This window comes from Eriocheir sinensis, unplaced genomic scaffold (assembly GCF_024679095.1).
Source record: "Eriocheir sinensis breed Jianghai 21 unplaced genomic scaffold, ASM2467909v1 Scaffold95, whole genome shotgun sequence".
NCBI classification, from domain to species: Eukaryota; Metazoa; Arthropoda; class Malacostraca; order Decapoda; family Varunidae; genus Eriocheir; species Eriocheir sinensis.
Genome location: NW_026112330.1, coordinates 366,640 through 378,341, shown reverse-complemented (window position 1 = coordinate 378,341; position 11,702 = coordinate 366,640). Strand labels below are relative to the sequence as shown.

The following is an 11,702-nucleotide window of genomic DNA, read 5'->3' as shown; positions in this document are numbered from 1 at the left end:
TGACAAGGCACATTATAAGAATTACATGTAGAAAAAATATGAAGTAGGGAGATATACAAAATATTATAGCTGTTATGCGTACATTTGCGTTTGTGAGTAAACACACACCACACACACAATACTACTACTAATAATAATGACAGCATCAACATCTGGGGGCAAATATGGGGTATTCTTGAGAGAGAGAGAGAGAGAGAGAGAGAGAGAGAGAGAGAGAGAGAGAGAGAGAGAGAGAGAGAGAGAGAGAGAGAGAGAGAGAGAAACAGCGCAATGAGAGAACGGGGAATATAGAATAGTTCCCCGTCTTCCTCACTGTCTCACAGCCAGCTGACGTCACAGGCTGCGCAGTGGAGGTAAAGTGAGGAGACCTGTTACTATAGATCTTGTATTATATTAAATTTTACTATCTAAACAAGCCCGGCTTGATCTTGATCTTGATCCTGATGTCACAGGTGGCTCGGGATTTCTCCCCAGCCAGGCCTTTGTATCGGCAGCTCCTGTGAAAAGAAAACAAAACATGCGGAAAGTCTTGTTCTCGGGGCAAGATATCATTCCCTACATCTCGCACGCCACATGCCCTCCAAGAACTCTTTCACTGCCTCAATCACTCGTCCACTCGTCTCTCCACTGAGCCCCAGCAGCAGCACCGGCTCAGGCCCAAAGAAGAAGAAGAAGAGTAGATTCAACGGAGCTGCCTGCGTAGCGACCTAAGCATTACTTTTTCTCGTGTTTACCTTCAAACTACAATGAAGAGAAGTTCCGCAGCCTTTAAGAAGAAGGTGAAGGGCACAGGGACGGCCAGGGAAAGTAAGAAAAGCTGCAGAGAAGCCTTCATATGACGAAAGTGCCTCCACCACCGCTTCCACCACCACCACCACTACCACCAAGTCACCACACTAAGGTATCTTAGTACGATGTAATTTACTTACTGATGTGACGTGACATCTTCATTTCCTACTTCGAAGAAGGGTAATACCTTATAAGAAGTCCGCCTCTCCCTTCGCCACTCCAAGACAAGCCTGGGGAACCGGGGTTGGAGGGGGAGGCCAAAATCACTGAAAAATTTCCCAAGAAAAATCCCTAAATGAAGGAAAAATCCCTAGTCTCGAAAGTAAGGAAAGTCCCAACTTTACAACCTAATAGCCCCCCTGCTAACCAAGGGTGGCTGCGCCCCTCTTGGACCCCCCCCCCCCACATGTATGATGCGCCGGAAAATCGTGGTTTTTTTTTTCAGTGGGGAGCATTTTTAAACTACTCCAACCGAACTTTGCTACCTGCTAACGAGAGGACTTCGCCCCCCTCGACCCCCCTCTTAACCAAGGGGGCTGTGCCCCCCCTGGACCCTCCTGCTTCCAAAATTTCCCTAGAAAAATCCCTAAATTAAGGAAAATTCCCTACGTGGGAGGGGTCCAGGGGGGGTGCAGCCCTCCTTGGTTAGGAGGGGGGTCCAGAGGGGCGAAGCCCCCTCATTAGCAGGTCGTAAAGTTCGGTTGGAGTAATTTAAATACGCTTCCCACCAAAAAAAAAAAAAAAACACGATTTTCCGGCGCATCATACATGTGGGGGGGTCCAGAGGGGGGTGCAGCCCCAACATTGGTTAGCAGGGGGGTCAAGGGGGCCTGTTAGGTTATAAAGTTAGTACTTTCCTTACTTTCGAGACTAGGGAATTTTCCTTCATTTAGGGATTTTTCTTGGGAAATTTTGGAAGCCCATTTTTCAGTGATTTTGGCCTCCCCCCAACCCCTGGTTCCCCACAGTTCCCCAGGCTTGTCTTGGTGGTAGGGGGGCTGAAGTGACAAAGGGGGAGGCGGACTTCTTATAAAGTATTACCCGAAGAAGGAATATGTTATTATTGAAAAAGATGTTCTAGATGGGTATGTTTGAAGTTAGTTTACTGGTAGGTTTTCAGGGTAGGCCTATGCATGGATAAACCTTAACTGAGTATTAGAAACAAATAAGTAGACAAGTGGAGGGTAGGGAAGAGGCCCACCACTTGTTAAAAGCAGCTCCACATGTTGAAACTTATGTGCCGAGGACCCCCGCTGGGTTAGGTAATTGCTACCGGCAAAGGCCTATAACAACTGTGTTTACAAAATTCTTTAATATTAAGCCAGAGTTACCATTTTTTTATTACAACGTGGCCTATAGGCATAATAGAAGTGACCAAAGTTTGATGCATGTAGGACTTATACTTCCCGAGTTATGACAAATAGTTTTGTATTTCTTTGAACGGCAATTCCTGGAAAATGATATTTTTGCAGTATAAAAGGTAAAGATTCGTTTTAGTACCGTGCCAGTATCTCATTATCTACTTGTGAAACATCACTATCTCTTCACATATATTTTCTACAAACCTTGAACAGTCATGGAAAAGCTTTGAAAATCCAATTTAAGGACTTTTTTTTATTTTTTTTTTACTCCTGTAAATAATGGATAATGTTTGCGAAAGCACGTCGCCTCCTCTGGCAGCGGCCGCGGCGACGCTGCAGCCGCCGCGGCCGTAAAATAGCTCGCAGAGTGTTTAGGGTCAGGGAGCATATTTAAACTACTCCAACTGAACTTTACGACCTACTAACGGGGGTGGTGGAAACCTCCCTCGACCCCCTCCGACATGTATATGTGACTTATTTCAGCGAGGAGGTATTTCTCGCAACACCGGCTGCACCGTCGTGGCGGCTGTTGCCAGAGGAGGCGACACGCCTTCGTAAACATTATCCACTATTTACAAGAGTAAAAAAAAAGTCCTTGAATTGGATTTTCAAAGCGTTTCCAATACTGTTGAAGGTTTGTAGAACAGATAATTATATGAAGAGATACTGACGTTTCACAAGGTAGGTAATGAAATACTGGCACGGTACTAAAACGAATCTTAACCGTATAAAATCTCCCAGAATGCTTATTTATTAGGGAATTTGGAAATAAAAAAGTGGCTTGTTTTTCAACTCTTTTTCCAGATAGTAATTAAGACAAAAATACTATAATTTAATTTGATGTATTTTTACAATTTTTTGCCAAAAAAAAAAAAAAAAAAAAATATATATATATATATATATATATATATATATATATATATATATATATATATATATATATATATATATATATATATATATATATATATATATATATATATATTTTTTTTTAAATCATTAAAAATATGAAAATAAAAAAAATCTGCTTCTCTTTTAATACCTATTTTGAGGAAAGATGACATTTTCAAATCATATATAACCCATTCAGATTTATTTAAAAAATTATAAACTGACAGCTTATAAAGCACAAGTATAACATCAGCTCATAGAACGCTTCCCTAATTAGCCTAATACACTTAAAATCAATGTCTTACTCCGAGACCCAAACCAACAAATGATTATGACAGGGAAGTTTACATATACCTGTCTGTCTCATTCTCAGCCTCTCTCTCTCTCTCTCTCTCTCTCTCTCTCTCTCTCTGTATGTATGTATGTAGTGGGGGAGGGGGGGGGGGATGTGTGTGTGTGTGTGTGTGTGTGTGCCTGAGTGTGTGTAATTCACCACGGCCTGATTACGAGTTGGACTTACAATCACTAGCCCGACAGGAGCAAACTCATTCTCATTATGATCGATCTCTGGGTTCTGCCGGGACCTCACCACCCCATTCCCCTTGCTCAAGGGGGTACAGAAACAACTCTTTGTCAGCGGAAAGATTTCGGCATGAGTGGGGCTCGAACTGCCGCTTGTCAAGCCGTGAAGCCTGGCAGAGCAGCGCTTCAACTGATTGTGCTACGGAGCGGTGTAGAGTAGGTGTGTCATTCACTTCTTGGTCTGCTGCGGGTCTCTCTCGAGACAGCCAGCCGTTCCCCTACAGAGGAACACAGAGCTCATAGTTCTGATCCTTGGGGAGGACTGAGACCACTCACACACAACACACCGCGACAACGAGGTCACAACTCCTTGCCTGACGTCGCGTACCTACTCGCTGCTCGGTGAACAGGGGCTACACGTGAAAGAAGGTAAACCAAACTTATCTTCACCCGGCCGGGGAATCGAACCTCGGTCCTTCTGGTTGTGAGGCTGACGCTCTATCCACTGAGCTACTGGGCCGTGTGTTTTTACCTAGTTATGACATACAGGAAAAGAGCTACGCTCGCGCTGTCCCGTCTCCATATCCTCTCTTACCCAACTTTTCCTTAAAATCATGGACACGTGTGTGTGTGTGTGTGTGTGTGTGTGTGTGTGTGTGTGTCCTATGAGTGTGTGTGTGTCCTATGAGTGTGTGTGTGTGTGTGTGTGTGTGTGTGTGTCCTATGAGTGTGTGTGTGTGTGTGTGTGTCCTATGAGTGTGTGTGTGTGTGTGTGTGTGTGTGTGTGTGTGTGTGTCCTATGAGTGTGTGTGTGTGTGTGTGTGTGTGTGTGTGTGTGTGTGTGTGTGTGTGTGTGTGTGTGTGTGTGTGTGTGTGTGTGTGTGTGTGACAGAGAGAGAGAGAGAGAGAGAGAGAGAGAGAGAGAGAGAGAGAGAGAGAGAGAGAGGAGGCGCCGCAAATAAATGCTGACCTATGATTATAACTCAGAGTGTTTGACAACTTCTTTACCTTGAACATGGAAATCCCCGTGAACACCCAATTGATCTTCTCCGTGCCCTGGGGAAGTGGTGGCAGCGTCAGCCTGAGACGATTAGTACTGCGGCACGCGTACGTCCGGCTTCCCAAACCTCCGAGGGAGCTGCTCGTGCAACACACTGGTGAGCCAAGTTGGTCCCCAAGCCACACAACAGTTAATTGAGGCTTCTTAGTCCTGATTAGTTTTACATTTTTCTTTCAGTCTTTTTACTTTTAGATTATTTTACATTATCAGTTTTCCATCAATTTGATACCTATATTTATATTTTTAGTAAATATATATCTTGTGTTTTATATATATATATATATATATATATATATATATATATATATATATATATATATATATATATATATATATATATATATATATATATATATATTTTTTTTTTTTTTAAAAAAAGAGACAGCTCTAGGGCACTCAAAAAAAAAAAAATAATAAAAAAGCCCGCTACTCGCTGCTCCTAAAAAAGAAACAAAAGAGGTGGCCGAAAGTAAGATCAAACACGGGAGGAGAGGTGTCCTGATACCCTCCTCTTGAAAGAGTTCAAGTCGTAGGCAGGAGGAAATACAGATGAAGGAAGATTGTTCCAGAGTTTACCAGCGTGAGGGATGAAAGAGTGAAGATGCTGGTTAACTCTTGCATAAGGGGTTTGGACAGTATAGGGATGAGCATGAGTAGAAAGTCGAGTGCAGCGGGGCCGTGGGAGGGGGGGAGGTATGCATTTAGCAAGTTCAGAAGAGCAGTCAGCGTGGAAATATCGATAGAAGATAGAAAGAGAGGCAACATTGCGGCGGAATTTAAGAGGTAGAAGACTATCAGTATGAGGAGGAGAGCTGATGAGACGAAGAGCCTTAGCCTCCACTCTGTCCAGAAGAACTGTGTGAGTGGAGCCCCCCCACACATGAGTAGCATACTCCATACGAGGGAGGACAAGGCCCCTGTATATGGACAGCAACTGTGCAGGGGAGAAGAACTGGCGGAGACGGTACAGAACGCCCAGCCTCGAGGAAGCTGATTTAGTAAGAGATGAGATATGAAGTTTCCAGTTGAGATTTTGAGTTTAGGATAGACCGAGGATGTTTAGTGTTGAGGAAGGTGATAGCTGGGTGTTGTCAAAGAATAGGGGATAGTTGTTTGGAAGATTGTGTCGAGTGGATAGGTGGAGAAACTGTGTTTTTGAGGCGTTGAAGGACACCAGGTTCTTCTTGCCCCAATCGGAAATAATAGTAAGGTCTGAGGCTAAGCGTTCTGCAGCCTCCAGCCTTGAGTCGTTAAGTTCCTGAAGGGTGGGTCTTCTATTAAAAGAAGTTGAATAATGCAGAGTGGAATCATCGGCGTAGGAATGGATAGGACAGTTCGTTTAGGAAAGAAGATCATCAATGAACAACAGAAAAAGAGTGGGAGATAGGACAGAACCCTGTGGGACACCACTGTTAATAGATTTAGGGGAAGAACAGTGACCGTCTACCACGGCAGAAATAGAACGGTCAGAAAGGAAACTGGAGATAAAGGTACAGAGAGAAGGATAGAAACCGTAGGAGGGTAGTTTAGAAAGCAAAGATTTGTGCCAGACCCTATCAAAAGCTTTTGATATGTCCAGCGCAATAGCAAAAGTTTCACCGAAACGGCTAAGAGAGGATGACCAAGAGTCAGTTAAGAAGGCAAGGAGATTACCAGTAGAATGCCCCTTGCGAAACCCTTACTGGCGATCAGATAGAAGGTCAGAAGTGGAAAGGTGCTTTTGAATCTTCCGGTTAAGGATTGATTCAAAAGCTTTAGATAGACAAGAAAGTAAAGCAATAGGACGGTAGTTTGAGGGATTGGAGCGGTCATCATTCTTAGGTACAGGCTGTATGAAGGCATACTTCCAGCAAGAAGGAAAGGTAGATGTTGACAGGCAGAGGCGAAAGAGTTTGACCAGGCAGGGTGACAGCACGGAGGCACAGTTTTTAAGGACAAAAGGAGGCACTCCATCAGGTCCATAAGCCTTCTGAGGATTGAGGCCAGAGAGGGCATAGAAAACATCATTTTGAAGAATCTTTATAACAGGCATAAAGGAGTCAGAGGGGGGATGAGTAGGAGGAATATGCCCAGAATCGTCCAGAGTGGAGTTTTTAGAAAAAGTTTGAGAGAAGAGTTCAGCCTTAGAGATAGATGAGATGGCAGTGTTGCCGTCAGGACTGAGGAGTGGAGGGAAAGATGAAGAATATGTATAGAGTATAGTAATTTTTAGGGAAATAAAATTATTCTGATTCTCTCTCTCTCTCTCTCTCTCTCTCTCTCTCTCTCTCTCTCTCTCTCTCTCTCTCCCCCCCCCCCCCCTTGGTGTATGGCTCTTCCCTGTAAGCTGTTGTCAAATCCCCTTAGCTGTGTCCTTTCTTTGTCACTGGTGGAGGGTTGAGACTGACTGGTGCTGAGTAAATGCTATTGTATTCCATTTTCCTGTACAGTCCTGAGTGCACTGGGTGGGCTATTTTTTGTTTCCTTTCTTGTTGCTCCTCAGCTCCTCCTTTGATGTAAAGAAACAGATCATCATTGTCATGGTTAAACCTGCTTCTCAATCAAGAGTATTGCCCCATTCCCCCGTCACGTGGTTCCACTGACTTGCATGTTTTGGTTCTAACTCCACATCCTCACCATCGTCACTGTTCTCCTGCTGCCCCGCTCCCTGTCACAGTCTCTTCTCAACTTGCATATTTTGGTTTTCCTGAGGCCTCATCAGCATTATTGCCAAGCTTGGGTTCTTTTGTTCCTGTTTTACTCATGTCGTCAAAACACATCAGCTGTATATGTCATTTCAGAGGTAAAAAAGAAATTGAGTTCTTGGTATTAATTCGGCCTCATCAGCACCACAATCCCAGCTTGTAATCTCCTACTCATGTTTTTACTCCCATCTTCTGTTGCCAAGTCAGGTCGTCATATCCTTTCAAAGAAGAGGTATGGTGTTGGTTATATCTCTGTGCCCCGGCATCACTACCTGGGGTTGCATTCTTTGCTCATGTGTGTTGGACTCATCCTTGTCTTCTGCCAAATCACATCAGGCATATATATCCTTTCAGAGACTCGTCTGGAGCCCAGGAAGAAGCTTGTGTCTGAGTACGAGGCGCTGATGGAAGTGGCGGCGCTGTCAGCCAGTCCAGCTGGCCACCTCTCCGGGCCCATAGTCGTGGGGGGCATCTTGGCGGAGGGGACTGTAAGGGTTCATGGAGCTCCTGGCTCAAATTACAAGCAAAAGGTGTATCAATTACTGCCTCAAATTAGAGTATTAGGAAGATGAATTATGATGACTTACATGTCTCCAATAAGTTTATAATTTCCTGCTGTATATAAATGCATCACAGTATCTTCTGGTCTGGATTCAGTACTTGAAGGGCGGGAACTTGAGGCTGCTGAGTACCCCCTTGGCCGAGGGAGGGGACCAGGCCTTCCTAACACTTAGCTTTACTCAGGTGAAGTTGGTGGAGGCTGAGTTTAATGAGTCATTAGCTTGTCCTCACACTTATTGAAGGTAGAGGTGGGTGCCTGTGGCATGGCTGTGGTGCCCATCTGCAAACCATTGGCCCTTTGAGCCTGTGTTGGGGAAGAAACACTCACACTGGGGCAGGCCAGGGGGAGTCCTGGGAATGCCACACTGCACCTTCCCCTGGTTTACTCAGCTGCTTGTTTATGGACCCTCCTCAAGGGGAGGATGAACAGCTGGGTGAGCTGCACGCCCTGCACAGGCTGGGATTCAAACCTTGGCCCGTGCAGTCATGGCCAGGCATGATGACCATTGCTCCACTTCTTTTACTGTCCCTCAAGTTATCTTTCCTGACTGTTAACTCTAGCCAGCAAGGTTGGTGGCTTGTGAGGTTTAGTTCATATGACATTGTTGTTGTGTGACTTTACAGGAGATTGTCACAGACAGAACATAACTTTAAGTGTCTGCAAAAATATGATGACTTGTAAAAGGAAACAGAAGCCAGAATTGCAGTTTTAACATTATGTTCCTCCTCTGTGTAGGTCAACCGCAAGAGTCTGGACTTCCAGATCAAGTATGGGTGCAGCCTGCAGCACCTCCACGGGGTAGTGAGCCAGCTAAAGGCCCACCTGGAGCAGTCTGGCAGCCTCAGCGCCCTGCCGGCCCTCGTGGAGTGATTGTCTTGCTGTCTGGGGTGACTTAGGAGGCTGGACAAGGGAAAGGGAAGGCATGGTTAGGGTAGTGATTGTCCTGCTGTTTGGGGTGACTTAGGAGGCTGGACAAGGGAAAGGGAAGGCATGGTGGATGAGTGGAATAGGCTTAGCAGTCATGTGGTGAGTGCCAATACAATTGTCACATTCAAAAATAGACTAGATAAATTCATGGACAGCGATATTAGGTGGGGTTAGATACACGGGAGCTTAGGGTCAAAGGAGCTGCCTCGTACAGGCCTACCGGCCTCTTGTAGACTCCTGCGTTCTTATGTTCTTATGGTTAGGGTAGTGATTGTCCTGCTGTTTGGGGTGACTTAGGAGGCTGGACAAGGGAAAGGGAAGGCATGGTTAGGGTAGTGATTGTCCTGCTGTTTGGGGTGACTTAGGAGGCTGGACAAGGGAAAGGGAAGGCATGGTTAGGGTAGTGATTGTCCTGCTGTTTGGGGTGACTTAGGAGGCTGGACAAGGGAAAGGGAAGGCATGGTTAGGGTAGTGATTGCCCTGCTGTTTGGGGTGACTTAGGAGGCTGGACAAGGGAAAGGGAAGGCATGGTTAGGGTAGTGATTGCCCTGCTGTTTGGGGTGACTTAGGAGGCTGGACAAGGGAAAGGGAAGGCATGGTTAGGGTAGTGATTGTCCTGCTGTTTGGGGTGACTCCGGAGGCTGGACACGGAAACGGGAAGGCATGGTTAGGGTAGTGATTGTCCTGCTGTTTGGGTGACTTAGGAGGCTGGACAAGGGAAAGGGAAGGCATGGTTAGGGTAGTGATTGTCCTGCTGTTTGGGGTGACTTAGGAGGCTGGACAAGGGAAAGGGAAGGCATGGTTAGGGTAGTGATTGTCCTGCTGTTTGGGTGACTTAGGAGGCTGGACAAGGGAAAGGGAAGGCATGGTTAGGGTAGTGATTGTCCTGCTGTTTGGGGTGACTTGGAGGCTGGACAAGGGAAAAGAATGCAATCAAATGGTCACAACTTTTTAACCCTTTAAATTGGGCACAGGCAGAGACTGACGCTGGGTGTGGGTGGAGCAGCTGGATACATGGACCTTGCTGGGTGTGTGAGTGCCTCCCAAAGAAGAGTTCCCAGCGCCACGGCTCCCAAGACCTTTGCCAAGCTGGGCAATGTCAGTCTGGTCATTGGACACAAGTCGCGGCAGGTGGCAAAAGTGGACGTGGCTGGTGAGTAGTGTGGACTTTGTAGTGATTCTTTTTATCCGTGTATTTATTTATGTTTGGAGCAAGTTTTATTATAATTCCTTCTTCTTTTTTCTTTTCAACTTTCTTTTTCTCATTTTCTCCTGGTAATGGTTCCTCTCTGTTTTCCTTTTTTTCTGGACTAGGTTTTATTGTTGTAAGATTAGGTGTTGTTAGAGGAGGTGTTGATAGGTTTAGATGAGAGTATTAGTCTTGTTTTCTTTATCTTTTTCTCCCTCCTCCTCCTCCTAGTAGTAGTGATTCTTTTTCTTTGCTTTCTCTTTTTCTTTTTTCTATTTCCTCCTCCTTCCCCTTCTCTTTGTTCTTCCTCCATTCCTCTCCCTCCATATTCAGTGATGCATGCTTTCTTTTTCTGTGTGTCTCTAAACATGTCCACTGTTCATCTCAGTAAACAAGTCTGTCTTTAACTACTTGTGTATATGTACAGTACACTTCATGCATGGTGTCTTTGTATTGATAAGCAAGTCTTTCTTTTGTGAGCTGAAGGAGGACTGTTTATCATAGTATACAAGCCTGCTTCAACTTATGCTTATGCACTCAAACCTGACATGCACTCATCTCCTAGCACAAAACTTCTCCTCTCTGGGGGTTCTGGTAAACCTGCCTCTTACAACAATGGGTAATCCTAGACTATTGTTGCTTACTATGGGTAATCCTAGACTATTGTTACCTACTATAAATAATCCTAGACTATTGTTACTTACTATGGGTAATCCTAGACTATTGTTGCTTACTATGGGTAATCCTAGACTATTGTTACTTACTATAAATAATCCTAGACTATTGTTACCTACTATAAATAATCCTAGACTATTGTTACTTACTATGGGTAATCCTAGACTATTGTTGCTTACTATGGGTAATCCTAGACTATTGTTACCTACTATAAATAATCCTAGACTATTGTTACTTACTATGGGTAATCCTAGACTATTGTAACTTACTATGGGTAATCCTGGACTATTGTAACTTACTATGAATAATCCTAGACTATTGTTACTTACTATGGGTAATCCTAGACTATTGTTACTTACTATGGGTAATCCTAGACTATTGTAACTTACTATGGGTAATCCTGGACTATTGTAGCTTACTATGAATAATCCTAGACTATTGTTACTTACTATAAATAATCCTAGACTATTGTTACTTACTATGGGTAATCCTAGACTATTGTAACTTACTATGGGTAATCCTGGACTATTGTAACTACTATGAATAATCCTAGACTATTGTTACTTACTATAAATAATCCTAGACTATTGTTACTTACTATGGGTAATCCTAGACTATTGTAACTTACTATGGGTAGTCCTAGACTATTGTTACTTACTATGGGTAATCCTAGACTATTGTAACTTACTATAAATAATCCTAGACTATTGTTACCTACTATAAATAATCCTTGACTATTGTTACTTACTATAAATAATCCTAGACTATTGTTACTTACTATGGGTAATCCTAGACTATTGTAAGTTACTATGGGTAATTCTAGACTATTGTTACTTACTATAAATAATCCTAGACTATTGTTACTTACTATGGGTAATCCTAGACTATTGTTACTTACTATGGGTAATCCTAGACTATTGTTACTTACTATGGGTAATCCTAGACTATTGTTACTTACTATGGGTAATCCTAGACTATTGTTACTTACTATGGGTAATCCTAGACTATTGTTACTTACTATAAATAATCCTAGACTATTGTT

At 43.8% G+C, this 11,702-nt stretch overlaps 1 long non-coding RNA gene across 1 annotated transcript; it reads left to right on the top strand.

The window, feature by feature from the left end:
- The first annotated feature begins 560 nt into the window (after positions 1 to 560).
- Positions 561 to 9,258, top strand: LOC126994995 (uncharacterized). The gene is made up of 5 exons (XR_007749772.1): positions 561 to 901; positions 4,629 to 4,720; positions 7,662 to 7,837; positions 7,965 to 8,051; positions 8,605 to 9,258. It is a non-coding gene; the product is annotated as an uncharacterized LOC126994995 (long non-coding RNA).
- Positions 9,259 to 11,702: the final 2,444 nt, after the last annotated feature.